Source organism: Medicago sativa, chromosome 3, assembly GCF_051527215.1.
Source record: "Medicago sativa cultivar Bolivia chromosome 3, Bolivia_mono, whole genome shotgun sequence".
Lineage (NCBI taxonomy): Eukaryota > Viridiplantae > Streptophyta > Magnoliopsida > Fabales > Fabaceae > Medicago > Medicago sativa.
The window spans coordinates 87,570,057-87,592,860 of record NC_140751.1 but is presented as its reverse complement, the minus strand read 5'-3'; positions in this window follow the sequence as shown (position 1 = coordinate 87,592,860).

Genomic DNA, 22,804 nt, shown 5'->3' with positions numbered 1-22,804 from the left:
TTTTGTGATTCTCTTTGCTCTCTAAAAAAATACTTTCTCTAACTTCTCCCTAGATTTGGAACGCGCCGCCTCCCCTCTTGCTGGTCACGATGTAGACGACGGTGGGTGGCAGTGTGACAATGGTTCAACCGTCCACACTGCTTCTCGACCTTGATCTTTCAGCAGTGGTTCGTCGGAAGTGTGGGCTTGTAGGCGTGTTTGTTTAGTCCGGCAGTTGCGTCGGTGATTTGGGCTCGCTAAGATCGCACAGACGCGACGGTTTTTTTGTTTGGTCTGTCTTAAGCTTGCTGGATTTCTGGTTTGGGTTTTCTGTGCGATTCTAGGACATCTGGGTCAGGTTTTGGGTAAGCCGTGAGGTTTCTTCCTCTTTGTGTTTCTGAAAATTCAGTTTTGATTCGGATATGCTTTTTTAAAACCTCCGTTGGCACCGCCGCAGTGGTCAGTTTCTCTTGGTATTCCCAGAAACCATTGTGTTCAGATTGGTTGGTTGTAGTGGTCTGCTGTTCTTCGAACTATCGTCACCGTGGTGCTATGGTGGCAATGGTTGTTGTCATAAAAAATTGTTCTACTCTCTTCTTGAAGGTGGTGACAGCTGTGATGGGTGTTGCTTCATTTCAAATCCATTTCGTTGTTCCTTTAACTTTGGGTTGTGATTCAGACTTTGGGCAGTGCTCGAAAGGGCGATGGCTTTGTGATCATGGTCTGCTTCAGGTTGATTCTTGGTTGTAAATTTAATGTGGTTTTATTCGTAGTAAGTGGTGGGTACGTGAAGTTGGTTGCTTCCGTGCTGGTGGACAATTTCATTTACTAGTTTTGTTATAAAGGAACGATCTTTGTTATTGTTCGTGATTGTTAGGCTTGAAAGAGTGTAGTTGCCAGATGTGATTGTTGTGATTGTTACTAACAGGGGTCGTTGGAATGTGAATTTGATCGTGTTAGCGGTTGATTCATTCGTCGTATTGAGAAGTGAAGATCATCTTGATCTGATGTTGGTCAACCTATATGGTCTTAAATCCGTTTTGATCCTTTGCATTCATCGTTTGTTAATGAATTGTTGGGGTATGAACTGTTTTGGACTCGAAAGATTCATTAATGCTTGATGTTGCTGCTGATTCAGTGAGTTGATGATATGTGATCCATTCTGTCTTGACAATCAATTCATTCACCAACTTATAGACCCGGTTGGTGCTCACAAACATCGTTTGTTAGACTTGACTAGGGTTGATTCAAGTGTATCCACTAGGTCAGGTTTTATGTCCCCAATTTTTATGTTTTTTTTCCTTTTTTAATAATATATATAAGCATTTGACAAACGCATGCTTAAAGTGGTGTGTCAACTTCGTTGGAACGTCCTCTATTCCTTACATGTCATTTTGCTCTGGCCTTATCAAAAAATCCTTTATTCCTTACATGTCATTTTGCCATGGCTTTATCGAAAAAAATTGAAAACAAATTTGATATTTCAAAAGAGAAATGATATTTGAACAACCATTTTTGACAACTTTTGTGACAATTTTCTCTCTCATACTCACATTATCTTTTTATTTCCTCTCTCTATTGCTTTGGTTTTTGTGCCAATATCTCGTTTCCTTTGTAAAATTTTGGTTGTCACATATATAAATGTTTAAAGGGTCATGTTAACTTGTGCCCTAAGGGCACAAGTTAAGGAACTTAAAATAGAATTAAGTAATAAATTTTAAGTTAAAAAGATAACTTTTGAAACTTTCAAGACATTGAATGCACAATTTTCAAGAAAAAACTTCTATTTTTGGTTCCTTAGCTTATGTCTCAATGGCACAAGTTAACATTTTCCATATTTAAATAACACAACTTATTTCAAAAATACTTTCACACACTGTACACTAACCACCGAGCATTCAGCACTTGGCTCTCGTGCCAAATCAAATATGGAATGGAGTAATTAATGATTCTAACTTATTATCCAAAAAATTTCTTCAAAAAAAAACTTATTATCCAAATTTTCTTTCAAAAAAAAATATTATCCAAATTTGTCAAGACAAAAAATATCATCCAAATTGTTTTAAAAAAATAGTTTGTTATCTAAATAAGTATAAGTGTTCTATTTTGCCGGATTTGTCACGTTAATTCAACTTGACAATTACTCCTCGTTTTAATACAATAATTTTTTTTTAAAAAATACAATAAATCCTTTCTCGATCACTTTTTTTAGGGGTTTTCTTAATCACAAGTTACTATCATCTCTAGTCCATATTATAACCAAAAATCAATATTTTAGATTTATTCATTAAATGATGTGTGAAATCTACAATAAATATCATATACATCATTATTTGGATGAATATAATACGATAGATTTTTGCTTATAATAGTGATCAGATAATGTATAAACTACTCTTTGTGTCCTTAATCATAAGTTCTCCTTCAAAAAAAAGTTGTCTTCTCTATTATATATATTTGCCTTAATTTTTTTTGAAAAGTACACTTGGCACTCTTCTATGTTAAACTTCATTTAATGTATTACACACTTAAGCATCACTAATACACATGTGCACCTCATCATCTAATTTTAGCTTGATTATTGGCTATTGATAAATCATTGTTAAATATTAACACATGTTTGACCTTTCCATTTATTACAATTGATACCGATATGAATGTCAATACAAAAGTGGCATCCTATAAGAATATTCTCTCTATTGAACCTACAACCATTTCATTTTGTATGTGTATTTCCACTAATCAAACAATCACCCTTTAATGTCCATAAATGTCTTATAATTACGTGTGAAAAAAGTTCTAATTTAAGATATGCATCAACAATTGTATTGCTCAATTTTTCTCTATAAATATTGGTTCAACTTTCACCATTTCATATTCATTCAAAGAATTCAGAATGCTTTCTAAATATCGTAACGAAAGTTGTATATGATGGTGGTTCGGGTAAAAAGGTGTTTTCATTTATACTATTTTCTGTTAGTTTTCTCTCATTGTATTGTTTTTATTTGGTAGTATTATCTATCATTTTTTTTAAGTCACTTATAAATTCTAGACTTCTTTATCAAAGTCCAGGGATTATGAATCTAATATGTAACGTGGAGGCTAGACCTAGCAATTAGACATCTAAATTTTGAACTCACACCTTTCAAGCGATCATTTGATATCAAGATCAACACGTAGCAGCAGTACAATTTCGTCCAAGAATTTTTGAAGAATATTAAGATTGAGAAGGATTGATAAGGATCTATGAAACATGGAGATTTTTTTTTCTTTCTATGAAACATGGATATAAACATGTACTAATGTTTTTTTTAGTGTTTACTGGCATTATCATCAAATTGTTTGTTGATAATTTATTTTTTTGGCTGAAATATATAATTTAGTTTTTTTTTGAAGGAATAATTTAGTTGTTTCTCCTTAAAAAAATAATTTGGTCGTTTCAAATTATAATTTTGCTACGTTAATGTTGTTGGTTTTTTTTGAAGGAATGTTGTTGGTTGGTTTTTATTGTCTTTGTTTATTTTTTCATATTTTTTAATTATATTTTAAAACAAAGCAATTTGATTAGGTGCACCAATAAAACAAAGTGATTTGATATATCAATAAAAAAAATTGTTGGTATATACAAATTAACTCATTCACTATATACGAAATTACGAATCTATATTATTATAAAGATAAAAAAAAAGTACACATGACATTTTAATTTACTTACAAGACTTAATTGCTCTTAATTCTTCATTTGTAAATTTCCTACAATAAACACGTTACTTCTTTTTTGTTATTATTACTTACTCATATTAATTTAGTAATTTTTATGAACATTCAAAGTTATTATTACTTACTCATATTAATTTAGTAATTTTTATGAACAGTCTTAATCAAATCAAGAAAGAGAAGATTTTCACGTGCCAAAGCAATTGCCCTTTTTTATGGTGAAAATTTTATAATTTTTTGTCAATCATTTCTATACATGCTAACAATTCAATTAATAATCTTAAACAAAATTTAAAAAATATCTACTTCGAATCTCTATAATAAACAAAAGGCATGCACAGCAAAAATAAATCAAAATAGGCAAATAATTATTGATTTAAATTGTACTAAAAAAAACTGATTATGATTTTATTATACAGTTTCCACTCTATTTTATTACTCAATTATAACTTAATCTTTGTATTTTCTTCATGATTTTTTTAATCTATGAAAATAATATCCTAAGTAAATAGAAAATCATTTTAACGTATTAATTTTCCTACGAAAAATTTAAAAAAATAGTTTTCCAAATATTTGTTTTAATTTTTGGAAAAATAAATCAAGGAAGGCAAATTTTCCAATCAAACTTATTAGGCCATATTTTGTTAAAAAATTGAACAAGCAAGAATTTTGGTTAAGAAGTGTCCATTTAATCATACATTATCACTGCAAGAATTTTGTTTTGAATGAAAATTATATGCATTGATTTTAGTTGATTACATAATATGCATGTTCAAAGATAATTAATAACATTTACCTTCAATTCCTTAATGGTGATCATCATTTACCTTCAATTCCTTTTTCCTCTAAAAAATAATTTGTTCAATTCCTTCAACATGATAAATAATGGATGATTTGCGTTTTTAATCATATGTTTAATGTTCAATAATCTGCTAGCCTTTTCCCTATATATAGTCGATCCATCTTACATCATTTTCACTTGCTTATTCATTTCATATGATCTTATTACCTTTAAAAAATTTGCAATGGTACCATACACATCTTCCATTTCCGTTGTTTCTAAATATGAATCAACCATTAACGTTAGAAAAAAATTAATCAAACAACGTGTTTTACTTCTCTTGCTTGAAACAGAAATTTTATAACATCAAATAAAATGTATAATTAAATTAAATAAAGGATTAAATGACAATGAAAATTCATGAATGAGTTTGAATGAAAAATAACCGTTAAAATAAAGCTTATAAAATAAAGCTTAATTCTCTCGGAAAAAAATAAAGCTTAATGAAATTTTTTATTTAAAATAAAGCTTATAAAAATATCCAAATAAGATCAATTACATTGGACAAATCCTTTTGCTTAGTAATATTTGTTTTTTGATACATTTTACTTAGTATTTTAATCTCAACAAGAGTGCACTAAAGATCCTATGTAAATCTTCTTTCTTTTTTAATTTCACTAAGATAATAAATAAAACGATGGTAACCCTTTACCGCTGATTAAGGATCCATTTCCTAAAAAGAAATACCCTTCATTACCAAAAAAATATATTTATGAGTTGATTATTGTTTGTATAATACTACGAAGTTTACTCCGCTAATTATTTTTTACCAAAAATGGTAACAATCACATTTGGATTGAATCCGTGTGAGACACAACAAAATATAAAGTTTTTTTTAATTGTTTTTCTTAAAAAAAATTGGTATATGCAAATTTCACTATTGTAAACAAATAAAAAATAGCTTCATTTTTTTTTCAATGAAAAACTAATTGAATTTTTTATCACTTATTAATCATGTTTCAAAGGCAACCATCAAATTATCATCATTGTTTGATTTCTCAACCAATCAAATGGAGTCATGTATTCTTTGCCTTAACTTTCTACCAATTAGAGTAACTAAATCATCATAGGTTTCAATCATACACGTATTTGTTAACAAGTAAATCAAATATATATATATAGGTACAACAAATATAACTTTCTAACATGCAAAATCTTAAATGTTTTTCTGCTCAACTTTCAACTAGCATGGTGACGTGACATTTTTTTTTTCTTGGGCTTTCATTTTCATTTTTTTTTTCGTTTCTCAAATATGAAACGTATCATTGATGTCATTACAAGAACCATTGAATTGCTTCTAAAATGCAAGGACCATTGAGTACGAGTATATGATATAACATAATGAGTATGTGTAACATTCCAATTTGAGTATTAGAATTTAAAACTTTTTCAACTCAAATGGAGTTTTACTTTAAGATTTCAACTTAAAACTTCATATAAATGACTTTGAATAACTTTATTTAGAAGAATGATTTATAAAATATTTACATTTACATAAAAGACACCTTAAAAAATACAACGAATAATGAGACCCTAAACTAGACTCTACTGTGATCCGGCCTCTGATGATACTTTGAAAATTACTTATACCTGAAAAATAGAAATAAACGTGGGGTGAGAGTATGAGTGTATGTCATTGCAAGGACCTTTGAATTGCTTCTAAAATTGAATTAATTCAAATTATTTCTGGTCAATTTGTTTTGATAAAAAAAAAAGGATCCTAAAAATATGTCAGATTATATAGTTGATTTAATTATAATGCTATGAAGAGTATCATTTTATTTTTCTACGAAAGATGCAAAATCATCTTAGCATTTAATGAAATATCAATTGTCTAATTGAATGTATTTATTGATTTTCTTTGATTGTGTTTTTCAGATGATGTTAGAGGTTCTTGGTACAAACTCAGATGAAGAAGAAAAAAATTAATTTTGTTTTGAGAAAGAAAGAAAAATTAATCTAACAACTAATTATTAAAATTTGCCATTAAAAAGCCTTTGGTTAATAGGATATAATTTTTCTTAATTAAATATATAACTTTTAACCTATGATGATCAATAAAATCTTATGTCTTACATTTTAAATAGTATTCTAGACATTTTTTAAATTAAAAATAGAAAATAATTGATATTTTAAGGATCTTTTCTAATAAGTTTTCTTAAGAAAAAAATTTATGGAGAAAAAACAAAAAAAAAAACTAGGAGACGTAAACCTAATCTGATAAAAATTTAGGGACATAAATCGAATCCAAGAAAAGAGCTAACATGAACTAAGTTATATAATCACATTAGGTTAAGAACAACCACATTAATTAACACTGCATCTTCGTCAAAATCCTTAAGACATTAGATATATGGATCATCTCATTTATATGTTTCTCCTCATCTACTGATGCATTCAATGTGAAACTTTAACTCACATATGACACATTAGCACCACTTAGTGTGATTTAATGGATGGAGGTTTATACTCATTTCTTTCATGAGAAAAGAGAAAGTAAATTAGGAAATGAAAGATGATAAAAAAAATTGAACATGAGAGAAATGATAATGAATATCTCCGCAATCAATACATCATAGAGTTCAGAGTTATGAGGAAGCCTACAATGAGTTGGATCATTACATTTGTCTAAGAGAAACCCCACAAATGAGATTGACACCACATCTTCATTCAAAACCTTAAGACATTAGGTATATTGGACATCTCATTTATATGTTTCTCAATATTTACTCTTGCATCAAATGTAAAAGGTTAACTCACACATGTCACATTAACTTCTTCTCTCTAAGGGTGCGAATCTTGGTGTCTATGATTTGACGAAATATCCAACTAAGATTGGAGACACAACCTGTAAAAAAGATGGGTTGGTGGCACTTTTATAGAGCGGCGTTTTTACCCATTTCTTTCATGAGAAGAGCGTAAGTAAAATAGAAAAAGAAAGAAGATGAAAACGAAATTTAAACACGAGAGAAATGGTAAGGGAAAATAACGAGTTTTTGATAATTTATGAGTTTGTTGATGAAGTTATAAATTATTGGGTAATTTTTCTACCTAATATTAGAATCATTAAAAAAAATGTCACATAAATTTAAAATGTCTAATAAATGTGTATTTTGTCAACTCATCATAACACATCTACATTTTTCCTTTTTCAGATCCTCCAAAGACCAATAGAGAAGGAATTTTAAATATTGCTTTCACCAAAAAATAATTCCATCAAAGTGAATGACATCAAAAGTTTAAAATACAAGATAATAAAATTAACACAAATGACACCTAAAAATTAACAAAAACAAATCATTGTAATGCTGGGACTTCCTATGAAGCTTACATTGAATTATACTCACTATCAGACTAAAAGAAATCAAACAAATGAGATTGATACCACATTTTTATCCAAAATCTTTAGATACATGTATATGAGTCATTCACTTCTATGTTATTCATCATCTACTCTTCCATCTATTGTAAAATTTTAACTCATATCAAACACATTAACATCTCTCTCTCTCTCTCTCTCTCTCTCTCTCTCTCTCTCTCTCTCTCTCTCTCTCTCTCTCTCTCTCTCTCTCTCTCTCTCTCTCTCTCTCTCTCCCCAATGTGCGACCCTGTGTCCTTAATTATGTGACATACTACATTGTCAAATAAGGTCAAATTAAGACACAACATGGTCAAAAAAGTGGATTGATGTAATTTAATGGATTGAGGTTTATGTTCCTATCTTTCATGAGAATAGAGATAAAAAAATTAGAAAAAGAAAGAAGATCATGAAAAATAAATTTGAGATTAAGAGATGTGATAGTGGTAAAAAAAAAAGAATTGTGTGTTTTGTCCATGAGGTTATTACAAATAGAGTGATTTTATAGTAATTTTATGGGTATTGAAGGAGTTTGAGATATTTGAGTAATCGATTTACCAAAAAATTAAACTCAATTAAAAATACGCCACAACATTTAAAAATGTTCAATAAACATGTATTTTGTCAACTCAACATAACACATCAATGTTTTTCTATCGTGAAATCCCAACGAAGACCAAAACTGAAGGAAGTTAAAATAATATAGAGATTGATATTATAAAATATTGCTTGAAAGCGAACAACATCAAAAAACTTCAATTTAATATAGAAAGTATACAAACAATGTTGAAAAAACTAACAAAATAATTCATCAAAATGTTTAGAGTTTCATGGCCACCTACAATGAGGTAGATCATCACAAAGCACACAACTGAGATTGACACCACATCATCGCCCAAAACCTTAAAATATTATGTATATTGGTCATCTCACTTATATGTTTTTAAAGATCTACTTGCATATATTGTGGAATTTTAAGTCACAATTGGCACTTTAACATATCTCCCATAAGTGTGAGACTCTTGCGCATGAGGTCTGGTGACATAGCCAAATAAGGTCAACCAGAGGCACAACATGGTAAAAAAATATGGGTTGATAGTGTTTTGATGGACGTAGGTTTATGATCATCTTTCATAAAAAAGAGAAAGGAAATTAGAAAAAGAAAGAATATAAAAAATATATTTAAAGATAATAGAAATGATAAAGGAAAAAAGTAGTGTGTGTTTTATTCATTGAAGTGTTAGGAATATAGCGGGTTACTGGTAATTTTATGATATATTTGAAGATTTATTAGTAATTATTTCACCCAAAAAGATAATCAATTAAAAAAATATTACATAATTTTTAAATGTCTGATAAGCATGTGATTTTTTTTGAGGGAGATAAGTATGTGATTTGTTAACTTAACATAACACGTCTACATTTTTCTATTACTAGATCCCACCAAAGACCAAAAGTGAAGGTATTTAAAATAGTAGAGATTGAATATTTTTTTTTCTTTCATGAGAGTAAACATCTAAAAACTTATACTTAATATAATAAAATTAAACTAATGACATCCAAAACCTGAAATGAGATTGATCATCACATTTGACTAAGAGAAACCCCAAAAATGAGATTGACACCACATCTTCACACAAAACCTGAAAGACATTATGTATATTGGTCATCTCACATTCATGTTTCTCAATATATACTTTTGCTTCCAAGGTAGAAGTTTAACTCACACATGACACATAAACATATCTCTATTATGTGTGAGACAGTCCGTATTTCTGATCTGGTGAGAGAGCCAAATAAGATCAGAGGCATAACATGTTAAAAAATATGGGTTGGTAGTGATTTTATAGAGAAATGTTTTTGTTCCTTTCTTTCATGAGAAAGGAGAAAGTATATTAGAAAAATAAAGAAGACGAAAAAGGAATTTGAACATGAGAGAAATGAAAAGAGAAACAAGTAAGGAGTGATTGTTTTTCTCTAAGATAATAAAGTATATAATGAGTTATTGGTAATATTATACATTTATTGAAGGAGATAAGAATTAATCTGTAATTATCTTACCAAAATATTAGACTCATTAAAAAAATTCCACAACAATTTAAAATTTCTAATAAACATGTATGTATTTTTTATCTCAACAAAACACATCTACATTTTACTATTGTCGGATCTTACCAAAGATCAAAAGTGAATGAATCAGATATAACAGAGGTTGAATAATTTTTTGACATTTAAGATAAAAAATTAAACAAAACGACATTCAAAAACTAACAAATAAAAATATCACAACGTTGGAACTTCTGTGAGAGTCAAAATTGAGTTGTATGATCACATTAGGTTAAGAGCAATCACACGAGTGAGCTTAACATCACACCTTCATCCAATGTCTCAAGGCATTTCAGCATGGATCATATTATTTATTTGTTGGTCACATCTACTCTTTCATACAATGTGAAATTTTAACTTACACTTAACACATTAACATCTCTCCATTAAGTGTCAGACTCTCCGTGTTCGTGATCCACCACCTAGAACACTCCCGCTCCCCTACAACGTTGAACCATGATATCATACCACAGTTGGACTTTCTGGAGAAGCCAACAATAATGTGGATCAACTCATCGGAGAAAGGGTAACCACACGGTGAAAATGAGACTACATTTTCATCCAAAAATTTAAGGCTTGAGTATGAGTTTTTCACTCTTTTGATGTTCAACCTGTACTCTTTCATCTAATGTTGAACTTTAACTGACTTTTGCTACATCGCAATATTATCTCTTAAGTTTGACGGAATTCTAGCCCGTGCTTGGCACGGGTTTCCATGCTAGTTAATCATAAGTTCATATACAAATTATTAGATGCATTTATTATTATTTCTTAAACAAACATCTAATTAATACCTCATTCGTTTCAAAATATGTGTTGTTGTCAACCACTTCGCAATGCACAACTTTGACCGTTCATATATTTAATTATCTAAAGTTAAAAAATTAAAAATTTAATACTTCGAAAAATATTTGTCGAGACAAATCAAACAACATCTTACATGCGAACGTTTATATTTATGTATCAGTTAAAAAATACAGTCAAAGTCAATCATGTGAATAATGCACATTGCAAAAATACGACAAGTATTTTGATGCGGAAAAAAGTACTACTAACTTATTCTAATGTACAAAAGGTTTAATTTAATAGACATAGAAAAAACGATACTTTACAAATGTTCACACAAAATAACACACATTGATTATTAAAAACACATTTTAAGAAATGTAAAGAGTCATGATAATTTGTACTCTTATATACCACATGTTAAGGATTACATAATAAGTAAATATTTATCACAAGACATAAATTGATACAATTTTTTAGACAAAATTTTCACTTTAAATTTCTTAAAAAAAGAATATTTTAAACGAGTCATTTGCTCATTTCATACGTATTAAACTACTCCCGTAGTATTTTACATATAAAAAAGACAGAGAGTTTAGTTTGTATATAAGGACGGATTGAGTATTTTATTTCCCGTTCTAGAAAATTATTCTTTGATTTTAGTGCCAACACCAATGCTGATTCGCATGCCCTAAGGGCACAAGTTAACACTACCCAATAAATAAATTGAATTAGTGCATGTTTAATGTGTTACACATATTGTTGACAATACATCGTCCACTTCCAAGTATAGTTTTTTTTTTTTTTTTTTTACGTGTAGAAATTGTATCAGTATAGTTGAGGTCGGTAGAATGCAATACAATGAACATGGATCATATGGTTAATAAATTTTTCTAAGAGAAAATTTAAGTCAATAGATAAAGAGTTTAATGGTGGTGGGTTGATAGTCTAAATCAATTTTGTATATACAACCAATTAATTTTTTTTTTGTAGTGTTACAAAGTAACGAGGGAAAAAGAAAAAGAAAAAAAGAGGGAGAGGCAAAACTAAGTTCCAAGCTTATCTCTCAGAATGAGAGATTCCATGTCAGGCGGATGGTAGTTCCAACGAGCAGAGCACCTTGCATGTGATCCTTCCTTAGCCATGAAATCTGCACACATATTTTGTTCCCTAAGAACATGCACCAATGTTGTATTACCATTTCCATATAAAGCATCTCTAATATGAAGATGTCAGTAGCATAAGTGTGCAAAGTATGATCACGACCATCAATAATCAGGTCAATTGCTTCCAAACAATCACTCTCACAAATAATGTTGTCATAGCCTTTTAGACTACAAAAATGAAGACCTATCTGGATGGCACGTAACTCAGCTAATAACGCATCACCTCCAACTTCATAGTGAGAAAAACCAGCTATTCAATCTCCATCGTGGTTGCGAACAACACCACCAGCACCTAAACAACTCAAATCTTCTAGAAAGCTACCATCAATATTGAGTTTAAGTGTACCTTCCGGAGGGGGGATCCAATGACCTAAGAGGCGTGATGAGTGTGGGTCCAAACCAAGATTGGGATAGTAAGAAATGCATTCATCATGTAACAAAAAGGTTTTTCGCACCACATCTTGAATACGCCAGTGTTGATCCTCAAAAATAGTATTGTTTCTCCAACACCAAGCATACCATACTCCTGTAATAAACAAAATAGCAGAAGTACCCTTTGTCATCTCACGAAGCCAAACTTTGACATCAAATTCAGAGAAAAAATTATTATAGCGCCCCATATTCAAGCGGAGCCAAAGCTTTTTAGAGTACAGGCAATCACATAAACCGTGAAGAATGTCCTCTATGGGTAAAGAGCAACGGGTGCAGCTTGGAGAAGCTACCATGTTGCAATGATGCCGACGGGCATTAATAGGGAGGGCATTATGAAAACAAAGCCATAGAAAGTGCTGAAGTTTAGCTGGTACTTTAATACGCTAAAGCCAATTCATGTTACAATTCACATTCCAATTTCTATTTTGTTGAAGAAGCCAAGAGTATCCACTCGAGCAAGAATATTCACCTTTCTTTGCATGTCTCCAAGTCCACGCATCTGGAAGTCGTGCATCCAAGTTATTAGGAGTTGGAAGCTGATGAATGTATTGAACAATATCGGTTGGTATCATAGTGGCAAGACCTTGCAAGTTCCACCTACCATCCTCCCACACATCCTTCAAACACATAACTGAATCACTGATGTTAACAAATGGAACCAATTAACAGAGGGGACTGAGTTGTGTCCAGTCAATATTCCAAATTGATGAGTCTCCGGAGCCTACACGAAAACTATATCCTGCAGCAAAATTTGTAATGGCATGTTGAATACCGCGCCAAGTGATTGATGGTTTATTATGTTTCTTATTCGTCCATAAAGGCGTGTTGCCCAAGTATTTATGGGAAAGAACTTTCACCCACAATTTATCTTTATTATGAAGAATGTTCCACACTAACTTACCGAGCAGAGCTAAATTAGTAAGTCTAGCTTCACGAATCCCTAGACCACCAAAGCGTTTAGGGGTTGTAACCATATTCCAATTAACATGATTCCAGGTTCGAGAGTGTCCATCGCCCCCCAAAGGAAACTCCTTGCCATCTTATCTAACCTATAACCAATTAAAATATTTAGAATCACCATATCAATTCATGTTTTTAATTTATGTGACAATTCAAAATGTTTTGATTGTTTGCGTGTCCAAAATTGTTTTGGACTGTCAACCTACTACCATTAATCTCACAGGCAAATAAGAGTATGTCTAAAAAAGAGTTACCCTGATTATAAAACAATTTTTAGAAGTTTTTTTTATTTTTTTTTTTAAAAAAACCATTGAATGCATTTACACGAAAAGGACAATTTCATAATATTAACACATTTTCCAGACAAATTTATTACTCTAACAACTTTACTTAATATTTATGATTTTTGTAAAGTAGTACCCACTCCGGTCACATTTATAAGTAACTTTTATTTTTTTAATTTCATTAAATAATTAATGTACCGGAAATTTAACATCACTTATTTAACTAATCTAAAAAACCAAACATTGTGTTCATAGATATAAAAATGAACGGAGGGAGCAGTACTAACTTTCATGATTTGGAAAATACTTTATTCTCTAAAATCTTTGGAGTATTAATTATAGGGTTTATCTAACATGTGCAATGTACATTGCACATGTTAAAACAACTAATAGTATAGTAATTATAGGGTTTATCTAACATGTGCAATGTACATTGCACATGTTAAAACAACTAATAGTATAGTAACTTTTTTTTAGAAAACAACAATTATTTATTTAAAAGTTTTATATTTAATAATAAAAGTTTTATATTTAATATTAAATGTACAAGTTTAAATACAAAATTTCTATTTTAAACTTTTTAACATGTGAAAATTTGCACATGATAGAAAAATCTTAATATTATAAGCTGACAAGACATCTTAAATGAATATGTGATATTTTACATAAATTTGATTTTATACTCCATCAATAATTAAGTCATTTATAAAAAAAAAGAAAATTATCTCAAAATAAATGATATATTTCACTTTTCAATACAATAGGTGTATTAATTACTTTTTTTCAATTATATCATTCAATTAATACCCCCTCCGTCCCTATATGTAAGCATCCGTTCGACTAAAAATTTGTCCATAAATGTAAACCATTTCTCAAATTAATAGATGGATTTATTATTTTTTCCTAAACATACCCCTAATTAATATACTACTGACTTGTCTTGAAAAATGAAAAATCAAATTTAATACACATACAAACAAAGAACAATTTTGTAATATTAACACACAAAATAGACATATTAATGATACTAACAACTTTTCTTAAGAAATGTGAAAAAAAAAACAAATGAAGCTTACATACAGAGACGGAGGGAGTATTAATTTCACGACTCCTAATTCAATATCTTTTGTTTACCACCTCATAAATTTCATGAGAAATTTCTCTTTGTGATGTAGGGCTTGAATATTCTTTATGAACAAACGACTTTTTAATTGCTCTCTTTGATTCAAATAAACAGACGTTAAACATTTTTACCCAAATATTAAGAAAAACAATAAATTGGTTTGTGACTAAGATTTGCAACAACAAAAAATTACCCACAACCGTTTGCCTATCGATGAACATGAATAGTATAAGTTCTTTAGTTTGAGAGTTGGAGAAGAGAAACCGTCTCTTGAGTCAAAGGAAGAAAGACAACATTCTTCGAGAGCTTTGAAAAGAATCTTATTCAAAATTATTTTAGGGGTCAGGCTAACCCGTACGACTCCAAAAACACTTGTTAACATTTATCTTATTTTTAGGCTATATACAGTTGACTATTACTTTTTCTACCCTATGTCATTCTCGCGCACCATTTGATTTTTCCAAAAATACCCTTGTGCAATTCGGATTTTAAAATCCGAATTGGTGAAAACTCATTTTTTTTTCACCCTAAACACTCTATTTCAAGGAAAAAAACTGTTAGGATTATATAATCTGAACTCAGTTAGGATTATATAATCCGAACTGTATCACCATAAATTTTGAATATGTTTGTAACATGGATAGTCATTTTAAGAACAATATTAATTTTCCTAACTCTCATGGATAGTCATTTTAGGTCATTATAAACAAATAATACTTAAAGTATACTTATTATACACCGACAATGTAACATTATTTTATACATACATTCAATGATGTTTTGTCAGTCAATTAATGAATATAAAAACACATGAGTTGGTATGTTTATTACATGATGTGACAACACATCAAATAATACTTAAAGTATACTTATTATACACCGACAATGTAACATTATTTTATACATACATTCAATGATGTTTTGTCAGTCAATTAATGAATATAAAAACACATGAGTTGGTATGTTTATTACATGATGTGACAACACATCATTAGACATATGCATATAATAGATGAAGTCTAGACTACCTTTAAATAATTGTTGATAAATTTACCCTCAACCAATCAAAATTAGCCAAATGAATAAATATGCAGGTGGTTCCCACAATCTAACTTCCACTTTTCTTGCAATATTTGCTCATGTGACTAATTTTTATGGATTCATTAAGAAAAATATACCATCAAAGTCTCTTAAACTATATACTAAAATGTCGTTCAAAATAAATGGAAAAGGAAGCATCATCACGTATATAGTGAGGTGAGGGTGTGATTACAAGCCATGATGTGTACCGTGCCCGAAGCATCTTTCACAGCCAAGCACATGCTTATCATCATCGTCAATCTGTGGCCCATAAAATAGCATAGATGAGCAAAACATCATAGCACTTGTCACAATAATATAGTATGCATGCTCTGTAGTATAGTACTATGTAGATTTATCTCCAGAGTTTGTCAGTTATTTGCCCTGGAGTGAGGGACACGGTCTTAAAGTTTCATACATGTATTGTGGTGATCAGGACTCAGCCTTAAAATATCTAACCTAAAAATACTTGTCTGATTAGAGCAATAAAATTATGTCGGTAATTAAAATGTTAAGGTTTGTTAGTACTTAGTTATACCCCTATACTACCAACAGGAATGTGAATAGTCTTAGATATTTAAATCTCTTAATTATTTGATTCAAAATTTGATCAACGATCTGAGCGAGATTAGTTTTTGTAGTTGAACACGATAACAATTATATTTTAGGTCAAGTTCATCTCATATGATTAGTGGTATGCAGTCTGCAATATACATGGCGTATAGTTCGGTTTGAAGACTTGCAGACAATTCAATTTGATCAGTAGAATCCGCCCACTCCATGTGTGGATTTTGTCAATGGTTACCTGGCTACTTGGTTCACATTTATTAGACGGCTACTTGCATTGAACCTGAATAGAAATGTCACTACCATGTGCCACTTAGAATTTGTGGGGTCAATTTTTATTGTTTTGGTTTGTTAATATTTTCCTTTAGCTTGTGCTTGACCTGGTCTAAAAATCTAATCAACCAATAAGCCCTTCAGAATATTTGGACGTAATCTTCCTCAATGTCTTTTCAAGTAGTCTGTGAAACAATTCCATCTTCACTTCATTCCAAACGTGTTTTTTTGCATTTTGTCTAAACCGACCAGGTGACTCAGTTGAACTTAAATTACACTCTTATCGTTTGAATTTTGTGCCTCTTACGACTATAAGCATATAAGGGTCCAAGTGGTTGAATTTTGGCCAAATCTCTTTTCTTATCCGATATCAAATTTTATGGAATTGAATGTGTGTAGGTTTGGTTTCAATAATCGTCAAAATTGGTTTTAAAGATATATATGTAATTGTTTTTATATTTTAACTTGAAGTAAAATCATATTTTTTGTGATGGTTGAAAGCTAGTAACACTACCTTTAGTTTTGATACTCATTTAGGGTGGTCGATCAAGTCCTCTTGGGTGTTTGGGCATCGATTAGTTTTTGTAATTTTGACAGAATTGTGTTTTTTTTTCGTGATTGTTTTGGCACGCCTTGTGCTGAAGCAATTATGCGGTCAATGTTAATATAATTCATTTTTGTTTGTTCAAAAAAAAACTCGAAGTTAAAAGATAAATATAACTTTTAACTCTTAACGTGATTTTTATACTCAAATATCATGGTTAAATATATTTTTTTGTCTCCACAAAAAAAATTGAATTTTGTTTTTAATCTTCAGAAAGAAAAAAATTATATTACAAACAATTTTAGTATTTGTTGGTGAGTAGTCAACATATATTTTTGATTAATTTTTAGAACACTAAATAAAGTACAACAAAAAATAAGTTTAAAATTTGATTTTTAAATTCATATTTTGTTAATTTTATCTTGAATTTTTGACGTTTTAAAAAATTATATTTAGTTAATTTTATCTTGAATTTTTTACGTTTTAAAAAATTTGTTTGCAGAATAATAAAGTGATGATTGTTTATGAAGACAGAAACAATTTAAAAATCTTATAGAGATTATAAACATATTTAATTTAATTTATTTTTCAACTTAATTTTATTTAAATGTTATCTACAATTACCAAAAAAGAAATAGGTAAATAAATTACAAACAACAAAAATAAACATGATCGACTTTACATTCAACACAATTTTACTAACTAAAATCAATTATTATCATCACAAAACTAAACCCACACATAAACTATTTGTGATTTTTCTATTCAATCAGAACTAACCTAATCTAGTGATTTGTAAAATAAAAAAAAAAAACTTAATGATTAGTTTATTGGTTGGGGTCGTGTCATCTTAATGTGAGTCGTCTTTTTAAATTCCAAAAATATTAAGTAACTATCCTTCAAAAAAAAAATATTAACTTTCAAGTGGTTGAAGGTGAAGTTTGTCACTCTTCCCTTTAATTATCATGGTTGGTGGCTTAGTCCGCTTACTTTACTAGGCATAGGCTAATTGTTGTGTCTGCTTTCTGGTGGTTCTATGGTGCAGACTCTTGTCTTGTTTGTAAATTTCTTACATTGTATCACCTTTGAGGTTATTATTCCTTGGCACACCTTGCGCTAGGAAGGCCTTTGTTGAGTTTATATATATCATTTTAGCTTCTTCAAAAAAAAAATATTAAGTAACTAGGATAGTAGGATTGTTTGATAAACAACATTCTCACACCGCTAGCTTATAACCTTTTAGACTACAACAGTACACTCTTTAAACTCTACATCAAGTACACTGTTTTTACCTTTTTTTTTTTTTTTTTACTTAACGATGATAGACAGACAAGAATTGAAAATTGCTGTTCACACATTAGAGAAGGCTGGGACACACATGTAAAATACGCTTTTGCCCCCTCGGCAGTTAACTGCCGAGGAATTTGAAATCCGGCTGCAGTTAACTGCCGAGGAATTCCTCGGTAGTTAACTGCCGAGGAAAGCATTTATGCAGACAGCAGGTCCTGCATTAATGCTAACCCTTACCAAGCCGTTTTTAGGCCAGTTTTGACCTGTAATTTCACCAGTGCATTTCCATAGGCAATTCAAATTATACAACAATGAAACTCGGTCATAAACAAGAAAAATACAATATCTTTTACATATGTCCATAATTAAATCAAACCGACATTTGATTCAAACCACACAAAAGTTTGAAATTCATCAAAACGGAACATATTGTCCATAATCAAACAACACATTACAAGTCATTACACATCATTACACATCATTAAATTAAATCCCTACTTACATTCATTACAATTGCATATGGAACAAACATATATATATAATACATTATTTTCCACCATATTCCTAAACATAAATCCGACGTCGCTATCGTCTTTAATAATCCAAGGCATATAGCTTGCCGTTTTCCATGTGAATTCATCTCTATCTTCTCCTAGGTCTATCATTGGCATTAGAGCAGACAAGTGACGTGTATATTGATTTTCACCAAGATGCTCAAAATAAGTGTTAAGTTGTGTCTTCAAATCATCAATAGAGTCTGTCGGTGTTATCATAACCTTAACCGTCTTTTTAAACGCGCAATACCTAACACGACCTTCAATTCTTGCAACCTCTGACATGTTTCACTTGACAAAAGCTTTAACAAAATAATCATAGATTAGAACAAAATTAAATGGAATGTAATAACGAATAAATCAAATGCGTAAACATTAATAAGCTATAAATAAGTATTGCACTAGTTTCAAGTCAATAAAAATCATATTATCATATATATCAATATCAATTACATAATGTTACTTATATATTGGCCACAAAAAATTGGCATTACAATTTTGATCCCAAAATATACGTCGGTGTAATTTCTACCAAAAAAAAGGACTAACACCGACAAAAAAATCCCTTGTTAAAGGCCAAGTGATTGGAGAAGATCAAGTGACATAAAATCTTCCTCATCTTCCGCAATAACTTCAAATTGTTGCTTTGGTTTTTCGGGAGTGTCCAACAAAATAGGCGCCGCTTTGTTTGATTCCTTTTGTGGTTTTGGCGGTTTGTTTCCACTTTCAATAGCCATGAGCTTTCGGAATAACTCATGTTGATCCAAATACTCATCTTCCCAAGTCACCGCATCTTGTTTCTTGTGATTGTGCCACTCCGTAGATGATGGAGGTAGTGGACAACCATTCCTCAAGTAAATTAGCACAAAGTGATTAGGAATTACCCCAAGGCACATGATGGGAGTTTTTTGCTTACCCGGCGGTGGTGGCCCTCTTAGTGGAAAAAAAGATTCCGAGTTACCAACTTCAAGATTTGTCAACACAACCACACACCTTTTGTAATAATTGGCAACAATGTGCCCCATGTCCGGAAAAGTCAACCACTTATCAACAAGATGTGCACAACTTTTTGTATTTGCGGGAGGATGTAAGCCATTTAAAATGTAGTTATAACGATCCTCACCCGCAAATACTTCAACATAATCATCTCTATGATCTTTCAATTCTTGAATAAGATGTGTACGAATCATGAGATGATTTTGTTCGGTTAAGCCCATGAACTCGGCTATAGCCCGGAATCCACAATGTCCATCGCCAATAACATCCACCACTTTTTCAATAAATGGAAGCATGAAGTGTGGCATATAATCAATAGGCCTCATAACCGGGATAGCCTTAGGCTTTGGATACCGAGAAGGTGGTGGAAGTGGGGAAATTGGTGCTTTACCAAGACGAGCACCTTTTTTCCTTTTATATGATGATGTTGTTGGTGATGGTGACGGTTGACTATCCGGATTTTGGGAATCAACAACCTCCCAAGAAGAAGGGATCCGGCTAGTGGATGTAATTCTTCCTTTAGACCTCGCAATGTCCACTTTTTTCTTGGCTCCCTTGGTTGTTGCTTTTTGTGGTGGTGGAGACATCATGGTGGTTTCAGGAAATGCCAATTGCCGCAAAGCCTCCTTGACTTCAAGCTTCATTTGGAAAGGGAGTTTCTTGAGACGTTCTACAATACCCTTCAACTCATCATCCACCGAAAAACCAAGTTCATTACTTTCTTCTCCCATGCGTAACCTTTGCCAATGGTGGTGTATCTCATCCAATAAAATTGGCTTTTCTTCAAGGAGTTTAGTTGCAATTTCGCATGCACATGGTAAGCCGTAAGATGTCCTTTGAACACAACCACAAATTTCCTTGTTCATGCACAACGTTTCCCTACAACGTGACTCTTCCATAGCAATGTTGTCCAAAGCATATCTAGACATATGACCACCTAAGCCGGAGTACAATGTGACATCTTTGAATCTATGTTCCAACACGGTAACGCTCTGACCAAAGGCTGTTTGTATCGCAGTGTGTTGAAGCAACAACATGTTATGTATTTTCTCCCAACAAGTACCCAAATCACCCACACTATTGTCCAAATATTTCTTCACCAAAGCATGAGCCGATTCTACCCTATTGGTGGATCTACAACCAAGATGCAACACACGGTCTGTCCATACCCTCACTATTTTCTCCTTCACTTAATTCAAGGTGGTCATGGCATAGGCTAGGAAAGGTGGGAAATCACTACAAGCATCTTGGAACTCCACTAATGCATTTGCATATAACTCTTGAGTGGACGATTCAACCATATCTTTCCATGCCCTCATGATCTTCTTGACAACATCGCGATTACTCACCTCTTTCCCATCCTTTTTTCCCATAGGATATTTACAATCTAAGACGCACTTTTGTTTAACATTTGCTTGCACATGAAAGTAACAATTCATACCATAACTTTCCGGGAAAACAATTCCAACCGCTTTCATCAAAGACCCATCTCTGTCGGTAACAATCACCTTAGGCATATTCATCTTTGAAGTAAGAAGTTTACGCAACATTTTTAAAACCCAAACAAAGTTTTCCTCTTTCTCATGCATCAAGAATCCAAACTCAACCGAATATGTCAAATCGGTCGAAGTTACCCCAACTACCTCAAACATTGGCATCTTATACAAGTTGGTTTTGTAGGTGGAGTCCATAACCAAAACCGTTGGAAAATTGTTAAACAACTTAACGGATGTTGGATGAGCCCAAAAGATATCTTCGATTGTATTACTTTCACCATGTGTTCTTGAGTAATAAGTATAGTTGTGCTCCTCCAACTTCGAGATTAGATATTGCAACGGCTTCTTGTCACCTCTATTTGCCTTCCATATTTTTTGACGTTCATTGTACACTTGCTTCACATTTGTCATGCAATGTGGTCTTTTGTTCTTCAAGTGTATCAAAATATTTCTTGGAAGCATCTTGCTCTTGGTCAAGTCATGTACAATCTTCTTGTCATCCTCCTTTAATCTACCGGCAAGAATGTGTCCTTCTAAAGCCGGCTCCATCGCATGGTTGTGAACTCCATTAAGAATGTTCAATCCCCATTCCTTTGTTTGCGTACTTTGATATCCACTAATCATGAACAAGCACCCGCATTTTCTTGAGCCCGTTGTCGCATGCTTTGGTTTTTTTTTAGGCACTTTGTGAGCTCCACTCCTTTCACACACTAGGCGCAATATTGGATGGATCAAGCTTGATCTTTGTGTAACAATTGTAAATCCCGCCTTATTTGCTTGACAACGTACCCACCCAAGCAATTCTTCTCTATCTTGAAACATAATGTCGTCAAAAAAAAAAACCTAGCCGTGTCCACTTCGTGGGCTTGAAGTGGGACGACACCGGGGATAACATATTTAGAAGCTTGTTCAATGTTTGGTTTGACTTCAACCTTAGGCGGCTTGACATCTCCGGAAATTTGGACAAAATTACGTTTTGTCTCTCCCGAAACATCTTCCGCGTTCTCGGTCATTACTATAATTAAACAACACATAAATATGAATTAACAACTAACTAATGCATAAACATCAATGCCATAATGAACTAAAACAAAAAAAAAACAAAAAAAAACAAAGAAATTTTTTTTTTTGAAAAAATGGCAGTAGCTGCCATTTTTTCGTCCTTCAAAATTTTCCTAAGTGTTCCTCGGTACTTAACTACCGAGGTTTCCCTCGGCAGTAAGCTACCGAGGTTTTCCTCGGCAGTAAGCTA